The sequence below is a fragment of the Pinus tabuliformis genome, chromosome 3_2 (genome assembly GCF_031772625.1).
Source record: "Pinus tabuliformis cultivar Carrire ecotype Pingquan chromosome 3_2, CPIR1, whole genome shotgun sequence".
Classification (NCBI taxonomy): domain Eukaryota; kingdom Viridiplantae; phylum Streptophyta; class Pinopsida; order Pinales; family Pinaceae; genus Pinus; species Pinus tabuliformis.
In genome coordinates this window covers 421,351,530-421,369,359 of record NC_142302.1, presented here as the reverse complement: position 1 = coordinate 421,369,359, position 17,830 = coordinate 421,351,530, and the positions used below count along the sequence as shown (strand labels likewise).

Below are 17,830 nucleotides of genomic sequence, written 5' to 3'. Positions count from 1 at the left end.
CTTAAAGTTTGCGAGGAGCATTCAAGGAATAAAAAGTCCACAAAATGTCCATGTAATAAATGGGGCATAGTGAAAGCACAAACATTTGATAAAGTACAAGAGCACTTGATTTATGATGGTATAATAGAATAATAAAAAATTTGGTATTTGCATGGAGAGAGCATTCCCAGTCAGGTATCTTGAAAAAAAGATTGAATTGATCTAGTTTCAACTTTATATGTTTTACAGTAAAGATATCACTTATTTTTATATGTGGAAACTCCATTTTTTTTCTTTTTCTCCTTTAGATTCCATCTATTATTGATAAGGACAGGGAACATTCTGAAAATGAGCCACATGAAGTTCTCGAGCATATTTCATCTCAACTGGTAAGCCATTTAATTTTAGTCAAGGGCCCTACTAATAGGGCTATGAACATGTTGTGGAACATGATTATGATAATCAGTTTGATGAGCATGAAACATTATTTAAGAACGATAGTGAACCTCTAAATGATGATGATGATGATGCAACCATTGTTGGTGATCAAATGCTTGAAGTGGTGAATGATGTCAATCGATGACTTAATCAAAACATCAATGAGAGTTCTGATAATGAGGGGTTGGCATCAACAAATGTACTAAATGAAATTAATGAACATAAGAATCTTATTGAAGATGCCAAGAGGCCATTGTACCCAGGTTGTGTTGACTTCACAAAACTATCAGCCACTATAGAATTATACAATCTGAAAGTGAAGAGTGGATGGTCTGATACAAGTTTTGACCAAATGTTAGAATTGCAAAAATATGTGCTTCCTAAAGATAACACACTTCTAGATTCTGCATATGATGCAAAAAAGTTGATAAAATCATTGGGATTAAACTATGATATCATACACGCATGTCCAAATGATTGCATTGTATATCGAGGAAGTTATGAAAGTAAATATCAATTCCCAACATGTGGAAAATCTCGATGGAAGGTGGATGCTCAATCTTAAAAGGTGCAGAAAGGTGTTCCAACCAAGGTGTTAAAATATTTTCACATAGCACCAAAGCTAAAAATAATGTATACGTATGATCTTGAACACTATAATTTTATTCAAGTTTTCCCCTTCTTATATTATCTTTACCATTTTTCATGGTGTTATTATATGATAATATATTATATAAATGATAAAAGTCCTTTTCATTATAGATATGCAAACATGTCAGGAAAAATGAGGTGGCATCATGAGAATGCAAGTAATGATGGTTAAATGCACCACCCTATTGATAGCCCAACATGGAAAAATATTGATGACAAATGGCCTAGTTTTTCTAGCGAACCTCGCAATGTACGACTTGCAATGGTAGTAGATGGATTTAATCCTTTTGGATACTTGAGTAGCACATACAGTGTTTGGCTTGTAGTGTTAGTTACATACAACCTCCCACCATGGTTGTGCACAAAAAGGAACTTTTGTATGCTAACAATGTTAATACATGGTCCCAAGCAACCAGGAAATGACATTGATGTGTATTTGGAACCCTTGGTAGATGAACTAAAGGAATTATGGGACCAAGGGGTATGGACACATGATGCTTATAGTAAGACATGCTTTAAAATGAATGAAATTCTTATGTAAGTGATCCAGGATTTTCCTGCTTATGAGAATATGGATGGTTGCACAACAAAAGTCTATAACGCATGTCCCATATGTGGGAGGAAAACTGAATCAAAGTACCTTAGTCTTAGAAGGAAATGTGTGTACATGGGACATAAGAGGTTTCTTCCTCAACATCATAATTTTTGCTCACAAAAGGCACTGTTTAATCGGAAGGAGGAGCATCATTATGCCCCTCCAATTGTAAAAGTATCATAAATTTTGAAGTAAACAAAAGGAAAGGAAGAAATATGGGGGAAGATTGAATCAAATAAAAGGAAAAGAAATAATAAAACAGGTGAAAAGGCTGATGTTGTGGTGTGGAAGAAAAAATCAATTCTATTCAATCTACCATATTGGGAGATATGTAGACCCATCAACCATGCCTAATTATTGGACGCAACTTGCTTAGTTGACCTCATTTTGATTAGATTTCTTGGTTGAATTTATTGTTTATCTATTTGTCCATAGTAAATATTGTTATGATATTCTTGATGTCTTCGAATGCAGAAACTCCTAATACGCCACAATTTAGATGTAATGCATGTGGAGAAGAATGTGTGTTAAAGAATTTTTGGAACTCTTTTGGATATAAAAGGGATGTCCAAAGATGGAGAAAAATAACATGATGACTTGCAAAAATTGGGTTTTAGGAAATCACTGTGGCTAGAAGTTAAAGGAAAAAAAATATTCCTTCCACCTGCACCACATACTCTTTCAAAGAAAGAGAAACATAGCCTATGTCATGTTCTTTTCATGTTAAAGGTGCCAAATGGTTACAGATCTAATCCAAAAATTCATATATCTATGGAAGATCTTAAGTTCCATCGTATGAAAGCACATTATTTCCACTTTATAATACAACAACTCGTCCCAGTGGCTTTGCATCATGTGTTGCCAATTGTTTTCTGAAAGATGCTTTGTAAGCTTTGTTACTTTTATAGGCAAATCTGTCCAAAATCAGTTTCAGTAGACTATCTTGAAAAGTAATTTACTCCATTTTTCGATATAATGTTGCATTTGAATGTACATTTGGTACATGAGCTTCGATATTGTGGCTCGGTTGCATATAGATGGATGTACCCCTTTGAGAGGTACGTGAAACTTTACTTTTTATCAAGCACAACAACAAGATGAATTTTTTTTGAAAGCTTTTGACATTACTTAATTCTCCTTTTTTCATTTTGTAGAAACATGAAAGTATATAAGAGTTATGTTAAGAACAAAAATAAGCCTGAAGGATGTAATGCTGAAAGCTATACTATGGAGGAATCAATAAAGTTTTTTTGAGGATACTTATAACACATGGTCGAAATGAAGTGTGGGATGGAAAGCCATTATCTGTTCCAATTCCTTCAGAACTGGATGAAATTAGTTGAGAACAAGCCCATAGGTGATTTCTATTTCACACAAACGAAGTTGATCCGTGGATAGAGTAAGTAACATATTTGGCATGTAATTTTTTGTTTGTTTGTTTATGGTTTAACAAAACATAGATCCATGATAGATTAACATATTTGACCTTTAAAAATAGTGTATTCCTATTTTATCAAAACACCCTAACCATCATATCTATTTTCCATAATTATTGAATTAGGATGCACAAATGGAGGTTTCCAACTCAATTACCCGAACAAAAATGATGAAGCTCTATTGCAGAAACTCCACACCCATAATTTTACTAGTAGGTTAAAACAACATGTAACAATATTATTTATATTATAAGTGTACTTAAAAATCAGTATATGGGAATATTGTCATGTAGGAAATTATATATTTTTTCAAAGGTTGAATGTATGAATTCTAACTACATTTAAAAATAGAAAACTAGATAGGTGGAAGGAGATGGAAATGTGTCTGATACACTTAAATGGCTAGCGCATGGCCCTAGGAAATTCGTGAATAAGTACAAGGGATTCCTAATCAATGGCTATAGATTCCATACAAAAAGCATAGAGAATGAGAGAACCACCCAAAATAGTGGCGTATGTATGGAAGCTCAAACAATGATGAGGTCAAGTTCCAAAGATGCAAACCTTGTACTTCAAAAGAAAACATTTTATGGAGTGGTAGAAGAAATAATTACACTGGAATATTTTTGTATGGAGTACACATTGTTCAAATGTAATTGGATTGATGTATAAAATAAGAGAGGGATAAAAACCAATGATTTTGGATTTACAATGGTGAATATAAAGAAATGCTTAAGATGATCCATTTATTCTACCATCGCAAACTAAACAAGTATTCTATGTACAAGATCCAGTTGACACTGACTGGTATGTAGTGTTAACATGTCCTCTAAAAGGATTGAGAAATAATACATCATGTGAACTCGAGTATGCAGATTTCTCACAGGTTGTAGACTTTCATGAAAAAAACTATGTAAGTGAAGAACATATCGATGATGTCGATGTCAACATTGACGTGAATGTGGATTATGTCCATTCAGAGTGTGAAGGAATATGGTTGAATATTAAGAAATAAAAGATATCGATTTTGCTATTTTATTTCGAGAACTACAAAATTGATATTTGGTTATGAAGAGAGATTCATTTGTGTCTTATCTATAAAATGTTTTAGACACATTTAGTAGATCTATTTCTAGTCCCTGCCTACGACGAAGACTATTGTTTTTGTCTTCCATCATTAATCTTGTCAAATTGAACACATAAAAATTTGATATGTGCGAAGTTTCTGTAACTTGTATATTTTTATATATTTTTAAGATTAAAATGAGAATTTTCTATTTTATTATGGACCAAATCCCTAGAATTTACTCGCTTAAAAGAACCCAAAAAACACAATTTTTTTGGGTACATGCAATTTGTTTAGCCTTATTCTATGACTGTTCGTTTCAAAACAAACTATGCAGAAAGGTTTGTTTACCAGTTGGTTGATGATTTAATTCTTTAGACATAGATGATTATTATGCTTAATATGCCTTCATCAGAAAGGTTTCTTGAACTTGTTGACTCTTGTGCTCTAAATTATTTTGAAATTTCTTACAAAGTTGTGGTTTATACAAGTTGTTTCAAGACTTTATGGGTTTATAATTGGTTGATTGTGGTTCTGCATGACATGTTTGGTCTTGGCTCTTGTAGATGTTGTGGAAAAATTTTATAGTCAAAGGCAAATGGATGCTTTACTTTTTGTCTTTGCATTTGGACTTGTAGAAAAATTTCCACTTGTGCCTTTGTTGAAGGCATATCTCAAGCATCAAAGGAAAGCATCAGAAGAAATAACAAAAAAAGGAAGAGATCCTGTTGGGTCACTGGTATGTTTATTCTTATTGGTGTGGTTCATGCTCCCTTGTCAATATAAACTATCAAAATATTAACTTGTCATTAGACATATTCTCTGAACACTTCCATGTCTTAGTGAAGAATTCAAAAACCTCAAAAGAAATTCATTCATTGAACAATGTAATAAAGTGCACTGAAGTGCTTCACATCTATAAAATTTTCTAGAGTTGTTATTGAGTCTTTGGATGTGGTTATCTTTTCAAAGCGCACATGTATAACAAGACGAGAAATAATATGCCTGCCTAATTTAAAGTTATCCTCCTGTGAATAGGGTGTTCCCTTCCATAAACCTGACGACTTGCTCTGCTTCGTTCTAGTGAACAAATTTGGGACTTTTCATCAATTATGAGACAATTCCAACCCCATGACTATCAATTTCTTATTTAAAGTTATACCCACTAGACTAGAGCCCACACAAGGAGAATTCCATTCCCGTTTCAAAAAAAACTGCAATCAACTTATACCATGCTATTTAATATTTTATGTATTTCTTCACATCCTTGGCATGTGACATAAAGATGCAACATGATATCTTGAATTTTCTATACTAACACTCCTAAAAAATAATAAAGTATGCCCAAGTATGTCATTTCAAATGATCTATGTATCTCACCTTTTGGTTTTTCAATTATCGAAGTTGTTACCTATATTGATGAGGTCATCTACAATCGAGGCCACAATGATAATATCTGTTAGAGTTTTATTCGTGTTGCACTAAAGGTGTTTTTTCTTCGGCAACACTACAATACATTGCAGTTTCCATTCAGCAGAGAAGTGTACCCACTAGCAGCCTTGGTCTGTGTGCAAATGGGTTGAATTCACAGTAGACTTTATCTATTCTGTTGAAGGTGTTTCTCCTTCAATATTACTTCATCTCAGCAGATCCTTTCAATCTACACCTTCAAAAAATGCATACAACCTTGGGGTGCATGCTACAGATTCCAGTTTTTCTATGAGGTTATAGAAACGATGAAAGAAGCATATCGATTTTAGGCATCTTATGGTTGTTTTATGCAAGCATGCTTGTCTAGTGTTTCCCAAACTTATATAGGGCCATATTTAGTATACATTTATAGTTTGTCTTAGATGCTCACTTTTCTTAATTTAGGTGTTTTTCTTAGTACTATTTTATGCACAGATTTACTTTAAGAAAAGTATTTTCAACAAGGCACACTCTTCTAGGTAAGAGGTACTCTATTCTAGGGAGCTTCTGTCATGCATGTTAGGTGCTTTATCGTAGACAAATTCCATGTCCCTGACTCCTTGAAAAAGTCCTTGCCAGACAAGACACCGATGGACAAAGTTCCAAGACCCTAAATTTTCCAAAAACCCACCTGAGCCTAGCTATCTAGCCTGAACTCTTTTACATTCCAGTCATCTCTTGGTTGTGATTTCATAGGGAGAGCCCTCTCTGGTTTGGTAGGGCTAGCTACCAAGCTAAAATCTTGGTTTGTGGCTACCTCTGTCGATCTCTACATCAACCTGGGACATTGTGGAAGAAAACAGAGGGCATAACAACTAGGGAGTGCCAAGGTGTTCTAGTGAATGTAAGGTTCCCAAGTCATCAAAAAATGTAATGCTAGTTGTAAGGTCATGATTGCCAAGGTGTGTTAGGGAATGCTAGGGCATGCTAACATGTTTTAGATAGTACAAAGACATGTCAAACAAGGTAATATGTGCCAAGTGCTAAGGCATGCCAAGATGTTCAAGAGTTCCAAGTCCCTGCCTCCTCTTTTTCCATATGTTATCCACTTATGACATTTACTTTGCAATATTTGGTGTATTTGCTAGTTATAAGTCATTTATAGGTTATAAATGTTTTCAGAGTTTCACTTCTAATTGAGTATTCAACTGAACATATTGATTCTCTTATATATATATATCTATTTTTCCCTCCACCCACTTTTCATAACTTCAATAACCATTAGGTAGGGACCTGCAGCTTTGATGTTGCTTTGCTTGTTTAGTAAAATATTTCTGAGACATTAATTTATTGAAAGTTGTAGAATTTAAAATTTATAAAGTTTCAAGGTCTAATTTTTAAAACTATAACTCTTTAAAGGGTGCTAGCTCAATGGAAGAGCACCTGCTTTACAAGCAAGAGGTTGGTGGTTCGATTCCATCGTGCCCTAACACCCACATGGAATGGCGACGATCAATTTTTGGTGATGGAGGAACTTTTGACCATCACCAATGAGCTTTGGTGACATTTTTCGATCCTCATCAAAAATATGAAATCGTGATGGTCAACGAATGCCACCTTATATATATGCATCAATAGTGATGATCCTCAAAGGTCCAACGAACGCCACCATATATATGCATGAATAGTGATGACCCTCAAAGATCCGTAACCATAAATTGTCGTTGTTGATATGAAATGTTGACAGTCGTTGTCCATCATTATAGTCATTATTCGTGACAGACCTTGAATGTCACCACAATACCTATACTTCTGGAAATGTAGCTTTTGATGACGGTCAACAAACATCACCATATATATGCACCAATAATGACGGCCATTAAAGATCCTTCACAATAAATCATTGTTGTTTATATGAAATGGTGATGGTCACTATCTGTCATTAAAACATTATTCGTGACAGACCTTGAATGTCACCATAACACCTTTGGTGATGTTTGATTTTTGGTGACGGAGGCTATGGTCCATCACCATTTCTCATATGAAATGGTGACGGTTCCTATCCATCATTATAAATCATTACTGGTGACGAAATTTGAATGTCACTACAATACCTATACTTTTGGCAACGCCACCTTTGGTGACAGAGACTATGGTCCGTCACCATTGCCCATATGAAATGGTGACGGTCGCTATCCATCATTATAAATAATTATTAGTGATGGACTTTGCATGTCACTACAACACCTATACTTTTGGTGATGCCACTTTTGGTGACGTTCAGTTTTTGGTGATGGAGACTATGATCCGTCACCATTGCTCATATGAAATGGTGACAGTTGCTATCCGTCATTATAAATCATTATTGGTGATAAATTTTGTATGTCACTACAACATCTATACTCTCGTCGATGCCACCTTTGGTGCGTTTGCTCTTTTTATTGTCACTAATGAGCTTACGGTGACATTTTTCACCCCTCACCAATGTCCTTTTTTCTTGTAGTGTATGATGCACGAATTGCGAATGAAGTGGAATGATATAGAGAGATAAGGGAGTTAATTTGAATGATAGAAAGGTATCATATCAGATTTATATATTTTGAGAAGATATTTTCATTAAGATCAAATTCATGTGAGTAATGAGAGTAATCATTATTCAGAATGGTGGGAGCAACGACCATTCATCTTTTCATTTCGCAATTCAATGTTTTTACCTTCATTATCTAACTAATATCTACAAACCTTATATCTTTCCCTTACTGATTTTTGTTTTGTCTTTTTGTTGGTTGTACTCTAGCGCTCTAGTTGTAATGTTCATTTAATTTTCTTTAGTTATGATCTTCATTTTCCCTGGTCACAATCTCCCAAGTCAATGGAAAAATTATATCAGAGTTGCAGATTGTTGACAATTGTGTAGCTACATTATTTTTTGAAAGAGAAAAGAGGAAAAAAAGAAAATGAGACTAGAATAGGGATTTGAAAAGAAAATCTAAGGTTCTAAGAATTCTTCATTTTCAACTTGAATTTTCTGTATAAACATGCCAACAATGTTGGTTTTCATGTTTATATAAAAAAAAAAATATTCATATATATATATATATATATATATATATATATATATATATATATATATATATATATATATATATATATATATATATATATATATATATATATATATATATAGATATAGATATAGATATATATATATATATATATGAAAAATACAGTAGAAGGCTAAGTTGGAGAGGAAGAAGAATCTTCCTTGACCAACTTCAAAACAAGATTATCTTGCATATTTCTTATGAATTATTCTCTTTTTAATGGTTTATGATATATTTATAATCTATGTTCATTTACAAGGAAAGTTTCTTTTTCTTTATCAATGATTTTATTCTGCCTTCTCCATTATCAAAGACAATTTCAATCTCTTAAGGGCCAAGCCAATGAGTTTGAAATTTTTGTAGAAAATCTTTAAATTTTGAATCAAAAATAAATGCCCAATCACTAGGTTGAAATTTTCTTTCTTTGATAAACTTATCATGTCACCTAGATCTTTTTTGTTGGACTATATTGGTTCTATGAATAAAACCTTGTCACGTCTCATCAAGTTCGTTCAATTGATCCATTGTTTGACTTTGGGCTTCTGATAGATCAAGATCCAAATTGGCTGTTGTTTTAAAAGTGTTTATATGCACATCAATAGGAAACATGAATTGTTGTTCATAAACAAGTGCATAAGGAGTGCCTTGTTGTGTTTCTCGATGTGGTATGATATTCCCATAAAGCTTATGGAAGATTTTCTGCACAATTCCTTCTATGTAGATGCACAGTCTTGGTAATAATTGTTTCAATTGTTTTATTGCTAGATTCAAATTGTCCGTAGACTTGTGGATGATATGGATTTGACTTCCGATGTTTGATTTTGTACTCCTCCATTATCTTCTATACCAACTTGGATGTAAATTGAGTGCCTTGATCTATCACAATTTCTCTTGGGACACCAAAACGAGTAAAAATATCCTCAAAAAGAAATGAAACTACAACATTTTTAGTAGGGAAAGGAAGTGCTTTAGCCTCTACGCATTTTGTGACATAATCTGTACAAACAAGAATGTGTCTTTTTTTCTTGGTGGTGGATTGATTGGACCAACATAATCCAAAGCCCATTTCTCAAAAGATTCAATAAGTATCTAATGTTGTAAAGGAATTTCATCTAGAGAAACAAGTTTCCACATTCTTTGAAAATGGTCATGTCTCTTAACATATTTCTTGGTATCCTTAAAAATAGAAGGTCAATAATATCTTAAGACAAGGAATTTATAGGCAATTCTTTTATCAACGAAGTGTCCTCCACAAAGCTCGTTATAACAAGATTTTAATGTGTATGGTACTTCATCCTCTCTATTACATCTTGGAATGATTAAGTTAGGTCCTATCTTGTACAATTCTTAATTTATTTATGAATAAGATGCACTAGTTTGAATAACCATTATTTTCTCTCGAGGAGATAAGTATGATGGTAACTTCCCTATAGTAGAATAATTATCAATATCTGCAAACCAGGGAGATTTAATAGATAGTACAAAAAGATATTTATGAGGAAAATTATCTTCTATAGGAACTCTTGGTGTTCATATATGAATCATGCAATTCACCTTATTCCACATTAATTGTCAACCCAGGGCTCGAATGGTTATTTCAAGGCTACCATGCAAGGTATATGCAGGCCATAGTTTCCCTATCCAATATTGAACATTCAATCATAAACATAACAATGTGTAATAGAAAGTAATAATTGTAGTAGCAATCATAGTAACAACAATTTAAGACTCACATCAACACACTTAATCAATCATTACAACAACAAGGAAATAATGCAACAAAATAAACCTACGCACACCACTAATCCAACAACACTTGTTTAGGAGGGTGGGCCCAAATCCCTGATCAGGGCTATGGCAAGATCAAGAACTATAGAATGCTCAGAAGATCAAAAATTTCATTGATCAAAATGAAATTACAAAGGTCTATTGTTACAAGCTCAAATTTATCATATATCTCTTAGTGGCGGCTTTCATAGCCCTGTAACATTACTTATACATTTAAATTGACAACTGATAATTCCTAATATTACAACAATTGTCCACCTATAGATGCACATTGATTCTCGAAATACAATAGAATAAAAAGATAGAAATTATGCTGGTCAATAAGTTGAACCACCATTGCAGTCAATATCCCAAGATAGTGTTGCTAGCTTGATAATAACCATACACTAAGTCATGGTCTTGATCATCATTCCCTCGAATCTGTAGGAAACTGGAGTTAGCAAGTTTCTTTAGGCAATAATCCCCTACAACTACAATTCATCGATTAATAATTCACAAAGACATGATAATAGGTATAACTTTGTTGTTTAGAATACAAATTGACCCTGAAAAGATATGAAATAGGTACAGGAAAGGGATAAAAAGGCCGGTAAAAAGTAGGAAAATGTAGCAACCAACATCCCCCCCCTCAACTAGCCTTTCTACATGTCCTCATACAACTCATCTTCTACGCAGATCTGGGTTGATGCTACTGTGGTTAGCATGAAGTTGTGAAAGGTCATATCTCGCGTCCATTTCTGCTCTAGCAATTTTAAATCCATATGTTTGAAGGACATTCTTCCACTAATCCTTGTCTTCCACATAAGCTGGTGTGTACTGCTCGGCTAATAACCAAATAATTGGAAACTGAAATCTCAAACCTATCCATCAGGTCTCACAATTTTGAATACATGTCATATATAGTGGTATTATTTTCGAAGCCTGAACAAAAATTAGGGGCCACAAAAGGTTTGCGTACCCTCACTGCTAATGACGACAACATCCATTGTTTCTTACAGCCATCTAGGGCCTCCTTCTAATAAATAAAATCGGTTTTGTACACATGTAAGTGCACCACTTCTGTGTTTCCAACATCTGGCGCTTCTATTCTTCTATTTCCAAGAAGGTATAATGTTTGTTAAAAATATCCACAACCTGACAATGCTACATTCTAATTACAAGTGGTTTATTTGCTTGATTCTCTTCGAACATGTCGAAGGATTTCTTCCATTTAATATGGTTAATCATGCAGGATATGAAGGCTATCAGCTAAACATCCCCCACATATGGCACTGGATTGAACGATTGATCGTTCCCCAAAAAATAAGCATGCATGTAGAGCTCACACATTAAGTGTTGGTTCAAGATATTATGAGCCCCCAAGATCCGCAAAAACTGTATAAGGATCCCTTATTTCATGGCTTATTTCCTTATGGATGCTCTCGAAACAAAGGAACAAGTATTTTTCATGGAGGAACAAAGCATAACTATAGCAAGAGTTTGACACACCATCACCTTCTGTGCTAGGGAAACCATTTCATCTTTGTTAGCCTTCAGTAGTTGCACTTTCTCTTCTAATTCTTCAATATTTCTCTATTGCTTCTCTTGCTTCTACCTTTATTTCTCTATCTAGGTCATGTAATCAACTACCACTCTCGCAGCTTGTTCATTAATTCCTCTCACTCCCTCCTAGTGGGCTTCCAAAGGGATAGACCCTTGCTGAAGGCAAGATGCAGTAGTCTACTATTTTTGAATCTTTGCGATTAACAAGAATTCCCGCAACTAAAACAAATGAAAAAATCACTCAGTATATGCAGTTGTTGAAGTCATAGTCCTATCTTTAGTTTGCACTGTTGTTGAAGTGGTTTCAACTCCAAGATTCGTAGTAGCTCGATCGACTTTTCTATTTTACTGCATCACCCATATCTATAAGTGCAACACTTTTTTCCTTAGCTTAATAATTTCCATTTTTTAATTGCATGTTCTCCTTAAACTGTGACCGTCACCTATCCTCAATGGGGGCCTTTCCCCTTGCACATTGTTCAATGAATTCATATTTCATAATGACCTCCTCCATTGGTCTCACGACCAGTGTTGGATTTGGTCGATTGACCTCAATGAACTCATCAACTAGCTCTTGTTTCACACTTATTTTTTTGGTGTTCTCCACAACTCGTGGGGTGGCGCCAACATCTTCTTTTGTAGGTATCGGAACCTCCATATCTTCCATGAATGGCTCTTTCAAAGTAACATTTTCAACATCCTTTTCCTATGGCTTCTCTGTTTCCTAGTCATCTCCTTCCATTGGCTCAAAGATTGGTTCTGGACCTTGCGAGTCAATACCAACAGTGATATTTTCTCCCAGTGGTTCCATGGGAACAACATTAGCCATGATTTCTTTAACTTTCCTTTCGGTCGACACTAGTTCTTGTGTGATAGTGTTGACCACAAATTCTTTAATTTTCCTAATTTTCCCACTAGTCGACATTGGTTCTTGTGTGAGAGTGTTGATGATGGTGCCTATATCTATCCCTACAAATCTTAATATTGAGGGAGAGGTATTTTCTCTTATTGATCGATTAGGGGAGCTAAATTTTCTTACCCCTCTTGGCAGAGTAGCAGGAAGTAGAGAACAAGGGAAATCTTCCTCAATCTCCATCCTTTCAATGCTTGTTACCTCAAGTCCCTCAATTCTATCACCTTCCCCTTTATCTACTTGTTGTTCTACACTCTCCTGATCCTTTTCTTCTTGTGCTTCTTCCTCCACCTGTTCCTCTATCTCGCCTACTTGCTCAATAGTCGACATTGGTTCTTGTGTAACAATGTCGACTGGGGATCATGTTTATCCCAATGGTTTCTCCACCACTTTTGTAGGTGATGTTGGTTCTTGTGTAACAATTTCACCTATAGTTTCTTCTGCTGCCAATAATTCCTCCATCAATTCAGTAGTCAGCATTGATTCTTGTGTAACAGTGTCGCCTGCACTACCTTCCATTTCCATTGATTCTACTTCCAGGTTAGTAGTTGATGTTGGTTCTTGTGTAATATCATCGTCTCTGATTTCTTCCTCTACTAGTGATTCTTTTATTTCCTGTTCCATCTCCAATTCCTCCAATTGTTTGGAAACCGACATTGTTTCTTGTGTAACAATGTCGTTTGCAGCCTCTTCCTCTACCACTAACTCTTCTTCCTCTCTTGCTGGAATCATGGCCGCAATTTCTTCTTCTACTAATTCAATAAATTATTGCCAAGCCACAGAAGTCTGCAACTAGGCATGCACTGCCAACAGCCTGACAAGCAGATGGTTTGTGAGAACTGCTAAAACTTGGTGCAACTGATGAGTAGACCGTTTCATTAACTAAAGGTTATTCCATAAGAAAAGTGGCATATCTAGAGAATGCACATATAGCACTGAAGGCATGAAAGACATTTAAAATGATATTTGAACAAGGTAGAGAGTTGACCTTTGCAAGTAATGTATTACATAACGAAGTATGCGACCTTGGCCCATGAATGTGGCAAGGATTTCTAATCGTATCCCCTTCCCTTTTGAACCACGGTTTCTCCTGCCTACAGGAATAACTATGGAAACTTTAGTAAGAGAGATTTCTGGGAAAACAATTTATGTCCTCCTTGCGGCAATCCCCTAACAGTTGAGATGACTTCTTTAGTGACAAGAATGTCCATGTCATAGACTCTGGAATAATTCCCTTCCAAATTCAATGAAAATTCGACTGTAATGGCTTCATCGAATCCCTACAACCTCTAAAAATAGGTGTACCATCTTGCATTTTGAAAAACCTGCCATACATCTAGATGGTGCTGGACCTACATTGTATCTTCTGGTTCATGCCTAACATCTTGCCCACTGATTCCGCCAATTTCTCTGTAGCAGCACTCGCAGTAACAACAAAACCGTTGAGGAGAGTGTTAGTAGGTAAAGTTGCGATGACAGGGATTTTTGTGGCAAAGGATGCGGTTATAGGGAAATCCAAACAAAGGTTATGGGGAAATCCATGGTATATTGTGATAATTATGGAAATTATTCCAACGCATTAGAATAGACCGTAATTCAATGCTATCATACAAGATTCAAGTTCCAATGCGTATGGATAAATGTGCAAGGTATGGTGGGGATTAGAGTAATGATCATGGGATGTATGAATTGGCATGAGGTTCAACAACAATGATGACCCTTCATTACTATTATTAAATACAACATCTTTAGCATTAAACATGGTACCTCCCCCCAACTAAGGGATGACCATCCATGGTCATGTCTAGTCATGTCATGGGTGAAATATCAATCAAATCCATGAAGTGGGTCAGTGATGTACCTGACGATCTACCTTGATGGAGTAAAACCATCAAAGGAGTAACAACAATGGAGGAGTAATAGCACCAGTGAAGTACTTAGGCAGAATCGACACAAATGAAGTAACAATACGAGTGAAGTAATACGGAATCGCCATGATAGAGTAACAACACCAGTGAAGTACTTAGATGGAATCATCATCAGCGGAGTTCCTACAAGAAAAATAATGATCGAGCAGAAGCAACATTTTTGTGTATCATATATATATATATATATAAACAAGAGGTGCAGAGGAAGAGTTCTCTGCACTAATAACTTCAAAACCAAAATTATCAGAGAGATGTTTAATAAAGGAGACTTTAGAAGCTGGATAGTAACACAATCTGAGGCGATGTCCATTTACAATCAGGGGAGTATGTCCCTCATCGATTGTTACAAGTCTAACAGTCACGTTATCAAACATTGTGTCAACTTCTTATGGTCCCATCCATATAGAGTAGAGTTTTCCCTTAAAATATTTGAACTCGGAGTCATAGAGGAATTCCAAATCTCCTCTTTGAAACACATTTTTCTTGATGAATTTTTCATTCCATTTACTTCGTTGCTACTGAATCGTAACAGTGTTCTAGACAACTATCAAACTAATTTCATCCAACTCATTTAATTGTTCCAGTCAATGTTTCTAGGCTTTTGATATATCCAAACCTACTTCAAGGGTTGTTGTGATTGTCTTAATTTCAGATTCTAATAGAAACAAAGGAGATTTCCCATAGACAAGCTTGTATGGTGAAAATCTAGTTGTGTTCCATCATGTCATTCTATACACCCAAAATGCCTCAGGAAGCTTTTCGACCCAATTTTGGCGATGGTTTTCTATAGTATTGATAAGGATATTCTCTAGTACCTTGTTTGTACTCTCGACTTGACCATTCACCTGAGGATGATATGGAGACGTCACCCTATGGTTGTTTCCATACTTCTTCATAAGTCTTTCTATCATATGTTATGCGAATTGCGCCCTTCCATATGAAACTATCTCTCTAGGAGCTCTGTACCGAGTGAAAATTTCATCGAGTAAGAAGTCTAAGACAACCTCTTATGTTGCTTTCGCAATAGACTTGGCCTCTACCCACTTTGTTACATAATTTGTGCAGATCAGAATGTGAAATTTCTGATATGAAGGTGGATTAAATGGCCCAAAAAAATTGATAGCCCCTTTCTTAAAGGGATCAAGAGCTAGTTGAGGGTGTAATGGCATCTCATCTGACCAACTAGTCTTACCCATCTACTGGTATCTATCAAACCCTCAAACATATTTCCTTGCATCACGAAGAATAGAGGGAAAATAGTACCCCATTTGTAACAACTTATGAATTGTCCGCTTATTCGCAAAATTCCCTCCACAGGGGCCATCACGGGAAGATTTAAGGACATCATAGATGTTATCTTCACCTGCGCAGTGTCGAATATAGTAATAAGGTTCTATATAAAATAGGTATCCCTCTATCCATGAATAGCATGCACTATGATGGATAATATTTCTCTGCTCTATGTATGGCAAGTGTTGAGGTACTTTTCCTATAGCAAGATAGTTAGCAATATCTGCATACCACATAGTGTGAGTAAAAATTACAAAGATATGTTCATTTGGAAAAATATCCTCTACCGATGTACCATCATCACTAGTATCTAGCCTAGATAGGAAATCTGCAACTACATTACCATTCCCTGGCTTATGTACAATGGTAATATCAAATTCCTGAATTAACAATAACCATCTTGTAATACGACCAGGATTTATCGGTTTATTCATCAGATACCTGATGGATGTATGATCACTGTGCATGAATGTGGGATACCCTATAACGTAATATCAAAACTTATTAATAGCATAAATAATATTTGAAACCTCCTTTTCAGTTACCATATAGTTCAGTTCAACAGGATCCAGGTTCTTGCTAATGTAATAGACCACGTCTGATTTCTTTTCCTCCTGTTGTCCCAAGGGTGCCCCTACTACTGTGTCAGAAGCATTTGAATAGATATGAAATGGGAGCTTCTAGTTAGGACCACGTAATATCAGAGGTTTGGAAACTAGTTCTTTGATTTCCATGAAGGCTACTTCACATTCATCTGTCCGCACAAATTTTACGTCCTTAGGTAACAATTGAAAAAGTGGGAATTCTATCTTAGAAAAAATTTCTATAGAATTTCTATAATAACGAGCATAAAATATTAAACTACGCACCTTTGTTGGTGTCTTAGGTTTAGGAAAATTTAATATTACCTCTACCTTGGCAAGATCAACTCGAATTCCTACAATTGAAAGAAGGTGTCCCAGAACTATTCGTTGTTCCATCATCATGTGGTATTTCACTATACTAAGAGAAACATGTGTTTTCTTACATTTTTTAAGTACTTTCCCTAAGTTTCCCATACCTTCTCCAAAAGAATCCCCATAGAGGGTGAAATCATCCATGTAGACCTCAACACTATCATTGACCAGATCAGAAAAAATTCCTAATATTTCCCATTGAAAGGTAGCAGGTGCATAATAGAGATTGAATGGGAGGACTCGGTATGAAAAGGTTCCCCAAGGATATGTGAAGGTAGTTCTATCTTGATCCCCAGAATATATTTGGATATGGTTGTATCTGCTAAATCCATCCAGAAAGGAGAAGAACTTCTTTCTGGCTAATGTATCAAGCACCTAGTAAATAAAGGGTAAGGGAAAATGATCTTTTCAGTTGCTTTATTTAATTCCCTATAATCAACACAAATCTGAAACTTGCCATTCTTTTACGAAACAATGACTAGTGGGGACACTCATTGGCTGTCCGAGATTGGGTAAATAAATCCCACATCTAATAGCTTCTGTAGTTCTTCTTTGAAAATTTTCTTTAAGGCAGGATTCATTCTACTTTGTGGTTGCCTAATAGGTAGACATTATTATTTAATGTATATGTGATGGGTACATACATTAGCAGTGATTCCTTTCATTTCCGTATATTCCCTGGAGAAGGCTTCTTTATGTTCTTGGAGAACTTTCAATAACTGTTCAGAATAGGA

The 17,830-nt window shown here is 35.2% G+C and overlaps 1 pseudogene; it reads right to left on the bottom strand.

The window, feature by feature from the left end:
- The window catches only part of LOC149181150 (uncharacterized), a 91,403-nt pseudogene extending 78,151 nt beyond the window's left edge, over positions 1–13,252 (bottom strand).
- Positions 13,253–17,830: the final 4,578 nt, after the last annotated feature.